The 11,466-nt window shown below is 31.1% G+C and overlaps 1 long non-coding RNA gene across 1 annotated transcript; it reads right to left on the bottom strand.

Moving 5' to 3' along the window:
- On the bottom strand, positions 1-8,551 carry LOC105338978 (uncharacterized). The gene is made up of 3 exons (XR_004597692.2): positions 8,303-8,551; positions 4,549-5,136; positions 1-2,431 (listed from the first exon to the last, which is right to left on the bottom strand). It is a non-coding gene; the product is annotated as an uncharacterized lncRNA (long non-coding RNA).
- Positions 8,552-11,466: the final 2,915 nt, after the last annotated feature.

Here is an 11,466-nt window from a genome sequence, read left to right as displayed (position 1 = left end):
TTAAGAAAACCTTTTTAAACTGTCGTTGTTTAATGAAATTGGAAGAAAATAAGTCACAAATATCTGAATTTTATCCATTTTTTGACAAGTGAAATATTTTTAAAATGTATTGAGTCTCTCCAAAATCGGTATTACACAACCTACCTCTTTAAAATGATGTCAGGTTGAATATATATATTAGTATCGGGATCTCTTTTTCATGACTTATTATAGAAGCTTAAGAAATTGTTTCATTTTCTATAGAATTCCTTTAAGGTCAAAATATAGAAAATAAAATGTTTCTTCAGGTTTTTTGAATTATGAATTTAGGTTATAAATTCTTCAATGATGTTTCATAACAATAGCTTTGTTTGGTAGGATATATCATGGTTTTAATTTTTGGAAAACACAACAAAAAATCATGCTTTTAATTGCAATTTGTATACGAAATGAGCAACTACTTTGTTTATTTTTTGACTGATGAAATAAATCTAGAATGCCTACAATCTCTCCTAAAATGACATTAAACAAAATCTTGACATGCTCTTTAAGATGATGTTAAATTTAATATAGGTATCGGGATTACTTTGTTATGATTTAATTAAAAATGTAAAGAAACTGTTTCATTTACGACAAAATTTCTATAACATCGTTCAGTACGACAAAAAATAAAAAATAAAAAAATCAATTTTGACGTCACATTGGTGTGTCAAAAAGACACTTTGGAATCATTTACTAGATCTTGACATTAAAATCATGATCTAGTAAATAAAAGGTGCATACAGGTTTATGAAATTTAAGACATGAACTCTTTTAATAATGTTTAAAAAATGGTTTTGTTTGAAAGGGTGGCTTAATGTATTGGTATACACAATTAAAATGTATGTTTTCAACTCTCTTTTTCAATAAAATATGAAGGAAAGAAGAACATGTAGCAAATTTCAGAGTTTGAAAGTTCTGAGATTTGTTACTTATTTCATATAATTATATAACATAGAAATTGACTGATAAAAACATGTTATTTCATTGCGATTAACAAAAATTTAAGCCCCAATACACCCTTTCAAACACGGCTATTGTTATGAAGCATCATTAAACATTTATATCCTGAAATACAATGTATATCAACGAGTAGATTTCTTTCATTAACTAGATCCTGACCTGAAGAGCAATATTTAGAAATTGATTCCAGTGTGTCTTTTTGGTGCTAGAACGATATTGACGTCATAGTTGATTTGACGAATCCTTTTCTTGTACTTAACAACTTTTAAGGAATTTTTGTACTAAACGACTTTTAAGGAATTACATGTATGTAGAAATGAAACAATTTCTAGACATTCAAATTGAAATTATTGGAAAAGTATTTCTGAAACCAATATTTAACTTGACATCATTCTAAACAGGAAGCCAATAGTTTCTTATTTCAGTTTTGAAGAGACTGTAGGCATTCTAGGTATATTTCCTCAGTCAAACATTGACAAAACTCTTGACAATTGTTCCTCATTTGCTTCATATTTCATTGAAAATCGCAGTTTAAAAGATGAGTTTCCTTTGTATTTACCAAATATTAAAGCCACGGTACACCTATTAAACAAAGCTACTGATACTAGTATGAAGCATTATTAAAAGAGTTTCTATCTAAAATTTCATATACATGTACTCGTAGCTACCATTTATCTACTAGATCTCGACTAGATCTTAATAAACGCAAACCTTTTTTGATTAGAAAAGCGCACCTGTGCCGACTGAACTTAAAACAGCTAAAATCTCCTTTATACAATGTACTTCTATACAAGGATTTATTTATTGCATGAAAATCGATATCAGCTTATAATTGTTAATACTAAATCCCACGTGTACTTAATATGTATTAGGATTTCAATAATAAGGATAATTTATGATAATGTTCTCTTCTATAAATACCGCTGTGTTTATTATATCTGAGCCCGGATGCGGTATATATAATAACCGTTACACCGTTCCAGCTAGTCATCATAACAAAGCTCTTTTGTGCCATATAAAACATGTCGAGCAACCGAGCCCATGGTTGTATTCAAACGTCTAACGTCACTAAATGTATAAATTCCTCTGTGGAATCGTATGTATAAGTGCATTCCATAATTCTGCAGCCAGTTAAAGTTTCTTTGATATATAAGTGGCAGCTGGCCGTAATGTGGTCGAATGAAAGTTCCATTCTCCACATGCAATAATTGTGGATATTTTCTAGACAGTTCATATGGTAAAAAGGTAGAATGATAAGCCCATTGGGCACTGTTGTATGTTTTATACCCGTTTAGCCAATGTGAAATAAAGGTTGCATTTGGCGATGATAGTATCAGTCCATTTGCTAGATTGTCGTCCAGTTCGTGACTGAGGGTAAAGGTGAAATTCATGAGATTATCAAAAGGTCGTGGAATGATTTCGTCAGTATCTAGATAAATCCCTCCATATTCTGGAAAAGAAGAAAAAAAACATGTTTTGTAGAATAGGGGAATTGAATAAAGGGAATAACAAGATAGATTAATATATCATTATCATAATCTTTGTAGTTTGCTTGGCATTTTCTGCATTAAATTTTATGTAAATAAATGTACACATGACTGTGTATGTGAGAACAATGGTATCATAATAAATGACACAAAAGCTACGTGTTAAAGATGTATAATATATTAATTTAAAAAGTCGTATTTCATATTTTCTTCCTCTGTGTTGTAATTTGCACGCAATATACTGTAGTTTATCATGTGGTGAGAGCATTTAAAACATTAGTTTAAAGTGGGTTTTTTTCTTTTTCTTTTAGAAGGTTACAAAATTGGTGTATATTGACCCAAAATTCTTACTCTTTGGATTGATTTTCATGTTTTTCCTAAACTGCAGTTCTGTCAACCCAAAAGTTTAGTTCTGTAACTACGTTTTATAATTATGTTGGATAGTTCCAGAGTCAATACTTCATGATGCAGACGATCCATACTTAAATTCGAGATTGGGGCAAGTGTTTTATGTGCATGCATAGTGAGACATCATTTTATACACAGGAGAACTCAGATATCTATTTAAAAAATTCTTTTACTTCCGACATTTTTTCCAACTGGGATAAACTTATACCTTAGTAGCACTAAAGCAATAAATGGAAATATTTTGCGTCCGGAAACTTTATAGATGATAGATAGTTTTAGATACACAGCTAAATACATATGTCAATACTCTCGTTATAAATAAATACACTCTTATTGATATACGATGTTCTTCTTGGCCTGTATAAAAGTAATAACTAAGTATAGATACTTATTATTTTTAAATTGTAAACATTTTAAATAGTGCAGTTTGTGGTTTTTTTATTCTTCTTTACTGGCAAGTTTTTTGAATATGAACGATTTAGATGATAAAAAGCGGGATTTGCTTCAGAGATATTTAGGTGGACTATCGTTTTGTTATATTTCAAACCGAGTTTTCCGTATAAAAAAAAATCCGGTTAATAAGCTGGCGGGCGGAAGGCTGCCTATGTGGTATTATTAGATATGAACATATTCAAAGATTTTGATTTTAATAATTCATACGGAAAATACCAGTTGTTGAATTAATCTGTCATTTTATTTGCTGATGTTGCCGATAGGATACCCCTTTTGTTCGGATAACTCATCCTCCTACATTTTTCAAAAGATGTTTTTTATTTTACAGATCAGTTTTTTAGATATTTTGAAGATGTTCATATTTACTTGTGTGTTATTTTCTGAGGAAACGTGAGAAATATAGCAGCTGTTGATTTCTCAACAAAGTGTTGCATAAGAATTGAGTTACTCATTTGGCCGGATAACTCCTCCTTCCATTTACAATTGATTCAATTACTTGCCTTATGCAGTTCTTTTGTACAGATATGCAAGATGTGTATATTGATTGTACATGTATTTTGTATTTGTGAAATGCCAGCTATTACAGGTAGCAATTTTACCCATTATATTGCACATAAGGTACAAATTTGTGCATAATTTGTTTCTTGCAGTTTTCAAGATATGAAGATTTGTGCAGTTCTATGGTACAGATATGCACAATAAAGATAAGCATCATACTTTGATTTTTGATAAGTATGAAAAAATCTGAAACGAAATTATGACCATGATTAATTCGGGTCGGGATCAGATTTACGTGTAGGTAGTGTTACATTTTACAATCAATCCAGGGTTGACAAATGGATTACGAATACTGTTCCCACAAAAGAAAACCCAGTTTGCTGTCACATTGGCAATTTACCCATTGTTACGTTCTAGGTTATATCTATTACACGACCGTGTATTGTCATTGTCGTTGCTCCTAGAATAGAAGGATTGATTTATACGGTCGGAGGTGATCAAATCGGATAAAGCCCGAATGTATTTGATCACCTCATAATATTCAAAGAATGATTCCTTGTATCTTATATTTATATGTTTTTTTAGTAATTGTACGATTTAATATTTTAAAATAGTAATACATCAGATGTATCTGGCTATGCATTACAAAATTGATTCGTGGTATTATCACAGACAAATACAAAATTGGATAATGTAAATGTATGCATATGAAATAATCTACCTTGCACGATAAAAAGCCTGGCCACATCCGCCTTGTGTTCAATTCGACCAATGGTTTTATTATGTATGGTCGATGGAGGATCCATTTTAACATGAATGACATTGTTTGCGATGACCACTATGTATTTCCAGTACAATCCTAGAGGTTCATCGCCATGGACCAGAAGGAGGCATGGTTTTATATATCTTAAAGCGCTTATGAAACTTAGAAAATGATAAAAGTTCATTTCCTTTTTTGAAAACCATACATAATGGACAATCCTTGGTACAGCGTTGATAGTTGAGCAATAGTCACTTATCAATTTTTTCAGACATTTTGATTTGAATGGGACGTGGAACAGTGTCCTATTTGCAACGAGTGACCACGATACCCCTTCCTTCAACTTGGAGCAAGACGCATTGACATCAACTTTGGTTGTTGGGATGTCCGCCAAGTTTAATTCCTTGCACTGCACACCACATTGAAATGTCCAGTTCTTTGTGTCTGGAATAGTTTGACACATGGTCAGTTTGTTGTATTGGACTATGTATTTTGCGAATAAGGTGTTGTCTGATTTTTGCTCAGCTAAAATGGCGGCCTTCATTATCTCTATTAAAGAAAATCTATATTATATTATAACTATATCGAAACGAATCTAGATGATAATATTCAAAAATTGGCTTTGATTGAATATTTTGGTTTTTTTTAGAATCTAACAAAAATATGCATTAATCTCACATTAGTAATAAATCTGTCCTGTAGTTTTAAAATGAAAAAGGTATGATTTACGCAAATCGCTTGCAAAAACTATTGCTTAAAAAGCGATTTGTTATATTACTGAGAAAATCTTTTATTTTGAAGTTGTTAACGCTTGTACATGTATATGTAAATGATTTTTTGCAAAATGACAATATTTAGAAAGCAGCATTTGTAATTCATTCTGTTGATTGTAGAATTCCTGAACATTTAACATTTTGGAACGGTCTGGCTGTATAGCGTTATTATTAGGTTTGGTTTGCTTTTTCCGATAGCATAACGATCATTATCAGTTTTTGAAAAATCTAGTACCACTTCATCACTTCAACTTTGTTTCATTTTTATTCGATTGATACTGACTTTGATGAAAGTCAATATAATATTGTTTTATAGAAATGTGGTAAAATTAACCGCAGATGGGCAATACATCCATAATTTGCTAGCGCTCTCGAGCGCTAGCAACTACGTTAGTCTTTTTCACTGAAATACGCATGCTCGACTCCATAGTAGGGGATTCTGGGAATACTGTACTACGATAGATAAACTGTACCAATAATTTGAATTTCGTTTTATCATCTTCACATGAAGTTATGTGTTTTTTTTGTAAATGTCAAAAAGTAACAGTAGCTCAGGTCTTAAAATGCAAAGTTATTTTCAATATTATGATAAAAAGCTAAGCTATCTTTATCTTAAATTCCTTTAAGCTCGGAAAACAACTACGGATATGTTTTCCGAGTTTGTCGGAAAGTCCCGAGAAGATACGAATGCTTCAAAAAGGAACCAATGGTTCTTGAACATTTTCACATTGAAATTACAGTATATACATAATGATTAAGGCACAGTTAATGAGCTATGCAATTGCCGATGTGGAGCCCACTCTAGATTAACAATTCTAAATTAATTGAGACCCCACTCCAGCACAATTCCAGTACACCACTTTGCCTTCTTATTGTTAATTAATCGATTCAGAAATTTAAACCAATGATTTAGAAATCTGCTTCTGTGTTTGTGATGGCTACAGCGCTAGCTCACCAATCTTTTTAAAAGATAAGCTTGTACAAATTAAATTGTGAAGGTCCCATGTAGGGCGTTATCTGTTTCTTAGTAAATAACAACAAATATTGATACATGCATATACCAATGCTAACATCCATGTCTATTAGAGGTTTAACAGCTGTCATTTATTCAATAAGAATGCATTATTATCTTTATGCATGTTTTGATTGACGTGTGAACAAAAACATTACCAATTTTTCTTTTCAGTTGATTACTTAAGTAACAGAAAGGAATAAATCAGCGTTTCACCTAGAGCACTGTGTACGTGCATATTGAATAATGTAGCCCAAACCGGAATAAATGGTGTCAAAATTATTTTTCTTTTTTTTTGGTTTGCTTTTCAATTCAAACGAGTTTTACATCATGACAGCCTAAGGTAAATGGCAACATCTTTAACTTTATACGTGCTTTAAAACTTATTTAATGTGTAGTTCATTTTCAAGATAACATGACAAGATGTAATAATCTTAACCTTGTTTTTAGTGTTCTTATTTTTTTTAAACTGTCCTTCCCCGTTAAAGTAATAAACAGAACTGTATTGTTGACAAACGATTCTGATACACGAACGATCACGCACAATACACGAACGATTAGGCACGATACACGGAATATCACCAACTTGCTGAATTTTCATGATACACGAACAATAACGATAAAACACGCAAACGAACGATCCTACACCATTTAACACGCAAAATCAAAATAATTTTTTAAGATTAGAATTAAGAAAACGCATTGCTTCCCTTTTATTTTGATATGCTTGTGTTTTATTGAAAAGCGGAATGAACATTACCCATCCACTGTTTTATTTTAACGAGTAATGATCTGATATACCGATTAAATTGTTTTGTGTCCACAAAAATAGTAACTTCTATCATAAGTAAAAGAAAATAAGAGCAAAAGAAACGAAGATAATGCATAAACTACACGAATTTATTTACATACGAGTTAATGTTAATATAATCCGTTTCTATTACTAACGATTTAATTATGAGAGATACAAGTTACCTTGTTCCAAAGAATTTCGATTTTTCACATTACATATGTTCATAATCTGTGATTAAATTCTATTTTTGTAAATCTAATTCTTAAAGCGCCTGAATAGATTTTTGTTCTAATGAATGTTTATACAAGAGAGAGGAACGCGTATCGTATTTTCATTTTAAACAAAAGTTACGGAATAACTGTTAAGTTTTGAACGAGGGATGGGCAAGCTTGACCGCTTTCATTCAAAGTGTCTTACCTGCTAAAATTATTTAAGTTATGTTTCCAGATAGCACGGATGCTTGATAAAACATACTGATTACAAAGCCCTGACATTCCGAAAAAAAGTTACAAAACGATAAAAACACACGATAGCGCACGGTAAAAAACGCAAACCAATTCTCCTGACACGCACGACCCCGCACGTTACACGAACGATCACCCACGGTACACAAACTATTTAACACGATTGGCTTGTCAACATTAACGTTGTTACCACTAACGTCTAAAACAGAACTCAAGTATATATTTTTCTACTTTCTTTTTTAACAAATATTCTTGGTAATGGTAGTGTATTGTTACATGTGTACAATATCTACACGTCTGACTTTAAACCATTTTAACAGGAGCTTGGATTTTGGGTAGCTGTGCGAAACCGCAATGTGAGCTAGGTCTGTCTTTTTCATTGCTGATCACTTAGCCATGGCTCTTTGAAATTGATTTTTCTGGCTTTTAAGCAAAGACTACGCAATATGTGTATGTGTCACTTGAAACCAGCGTCAATTTAACTTGTTTTGATGAAAGAAAAATATAGTTACATCCAATCGAAAGCCCAAGATCTCGTTGAAATGGTTCTATTTACAATTTTTCTATTGAATGAAAAATAGACTCAATTTACATATGATTCAAACATTGTATTAGTAGTAAACACTTTTGTTAAAAGAATAATGAAGGGGGAAAAAATGAGAGCAATACAGACCTTCAGAGTTGTAACGGCTTTCTGGCCGCACGAGTGCACTTTTCACTCTGTATCCAAGAAAATGATGGTCATTTGTAAAGTCAAGACGAATGATCAGAAAGCAAATGGTCATGATGATGAACATTAATGTGGAGAAAACCACCCGCAGATCCATGGCTTAATCTAGCAACCTGACAGTTCAGTGTGGTGTCTTGTCAGGGGAGTGAACGGTATGACTACTATGTCATTATTAATGTCTTCCGTTTTCAACAGAAGACATTGTACTGAATCTGTTGTAAAAGGGGCATGGTCACGATTTTGGTCAAATTCTATTTTTCTGTTTAAATCATTTACAATGCTTTAAGAAGGCATTTCTAATGATCAAATGAAATTTGATAGTCAGTCGTAGAGTTATAAGCAAGATACAGGGCTCACAATTCTTTGTCATGTAGACAAGGCTCGTGCCCTGTTTTTGTTTATATAGGTTCAATATACCAGTAAAAAAATTTTCTAGCCAATCTGTCAATCTTCTTATTCATTTTAAGCAGTAATAAACGATTAAAAACATATAATACATTCAACTTTCGTTTCCATCTTAAACCTTCTTATTATTCTATTGTTTCTTCAAACGAAAGACTCTTCTTCTTCGTCATCTTCTTCTTTTTCTTATAATCAATAAAGAATTTATTATTTGAGTATTCCTTTTTTAACGGAAGACCCTTTTGTTATTCTATTGTTTCTCTTTTTCTTATATATTGATACTTTTTTCTTTATTTTTCTGACATTTTTATCCTACATAGCTCAAAAGCAATTCATTGGATTTTGTCGAAATTTTCAGATATTATGTGACGGAGGCTTGCCTCAAACCTTTTAAAGTTTACTTTAAAAAAAAACATTTTTAGAAATTGATTTTGTTCAAACTTGTTTTTATATTATGAAATATTATCATTATGATGCATTTATTTAATTATATTGTTAAGATAACAAAACATAAAATGCAATATATGCACGTTTGTCTGTCCTAGACTCTAAAAGTCGTAAATCAAACCAGTATAAAAAGAAATATTAAACATTTATCTATTTTTAAGTTTACTCTATCGAACCCGGTAAGGCGATAAAAGTGTTAAAATTTATTAGTAAGAACAATCTTGAGAACAATTTTAGATTTTTCTCATTTGAGATAAGACAGACAACTTTAAAATTTCCAAATTCATTATATTTATCAAGACTTTGTGCATGTGGTATTTTAATTCAACCTAAAAAAAAAGGTGCTTGAAATAATTTTTTTTAAAATGTATAGGAATAGAAATGAAAATTATAACGAAAATCGGAAAGTTAACCCGCATGGTAAACGTACACTCTTTGAAGGAGCACCATGTAAATAAGATTTATATGGAATGTGATGTTAATCTTTTTATAGAACGGCTGGCGTTGTTTTGTAAAAAGAAAGAAATACTGCGCAGTTAAGAACATTATCAGAATTTCATTGTCAAAGTAAAAAAAAAAAGATTTATAGATATTTGTCAAAGTAAAAGACATTGATCCAAAATTTTGATTTCTCGTGTTTGAAGAGTAGACATCTGTTACTTTGCGCAGTCTAATGACGACGACCAACATAAAAACATAAAGACCCTTTCAAATTAATTAAATATGTTTTGTCCTTATCATATTTTATGTACGTTGATACTTGTACACGATGGTGCTTTAAGTCCATGTATAAGCCCAACTAATAGGCAATGCAGTTTTTTTCCCCGATCATTCAACGATCTTTCCGTCTTTTTTAACGGGAAATCTGATACAAATCATGTTTACAAAATGCATGACGAGAGGTTTCGGCTTGATGAATCATGAAAATCAAAATAAATCTCAGGTTAAGCTCTAAATTGAATGTAGCAGATGCTATCAATTGTTTATTTAACTTATTTAATTGAGTTGAAAACGAATAAAGAGATAGAAAAATTAGTTTGAAAAATAACTTTCACCTGTGTGTTTGGCCAATGCAAATAAAAAGTGCCACAAACCTTGTTTACATATAATAAACATACAAAAAGAATTTTGAGGTCTATATCTTATCACTCTATTACTTACATCCAAATTCCGTTTATTCATTAGATATGCAACTAAAGTTTTGTAAACAATAAAAATAAAAAAATAAAATTTTACCAAAATCGTGACCATACCCTTTCAAGAAAATTGCTCTTTTAAGGAAATTACAAGTCTGTATGCTGCATCAAAACAGTAAATTTTCGAATTTATAAAAGATGGTAAAATGAAGTAAACGTCATTTATGTTTAGGGCCTTTCTGTTATATCGATCGCCCATTAAGCCAAGGGAAAGATAGAACAGTGTGCTCTGTAGTAATCTCTCTTTCACATGCACACATATGTTTTCTTATCTCCATGCATACGAGTTTGCAGAGGCTCTCCAGATATGCCGGTACCTTAAGGATGCAGCGAAGTTTCGTAGTCTTTACTTCTTTTTTTAATTTGTACATTTTGTATCTTACAAATTATTAAAATTTATTGAAAGGTTTTGTTGTATCTGTTAACTCGGTAAAACGTCCTACGAAAATTGTTTTACATGTTAAATAAACTTTAATTTTCCTGATGCTCTTTTTAACATTGTTTTTGTTTCGGGATATTCAAATGTTAAATGTTCAATATTTTCCATCTGTTCACAACATGATACAGATACAAGGTTTTTTTTCAACATCTTTATTCCTTTACAATTCAACTGATTGCGTAGAAGGTTATATTGATATCTGTTGACTATTTTGTTTCTATTAAAAATAGTTACGTTCTACTGTGTTTTCCCTTAAATTCTGTGATCTTAAAATGCCTATAAATGCAACAACTAATCACTGCGTATGAATCTACATGTAATTTATATAAGTAGTTCTCAAACAGTGATTTCTATGTTATCGGTTAAAAATATATATATATATATTTCATAAATGTTGTCGAAACACCATGTTATAAAATTATTCAACAAAAAAGTTTTAAGAGCTATTTCTCATTGATAATATTTTTAAGCTCGTCGATCTCAATATACAACAGTCTATGTGATAACCAGTTTAAACCAGCTTTATAAAACAGCTGTTCTTGCTGTAACTTACTCCCTCCGTGATCTGCAATTTATATCGATTTATTTACGTAAATAATTGATTTCATCACTAAGGGAATGTA

This window comes from Magallana gigas, chromosome 10 (assembly GCF_963853765.1).
Source record: "Magallana gigas chromosome 10, xbMagGiga1.1, whole genome shotgun sequence".
Lineage (NCBI taxonomy): Eukaryota > Metazoa > Mollusca > Bivalvia > Ostreida > Ostreidae > Magallana > Magallana gigas.
Note: the sequence above shows the minus strand (reverse complement) of the source record. Positions and strands in the feature narration are given on the sequence as shown.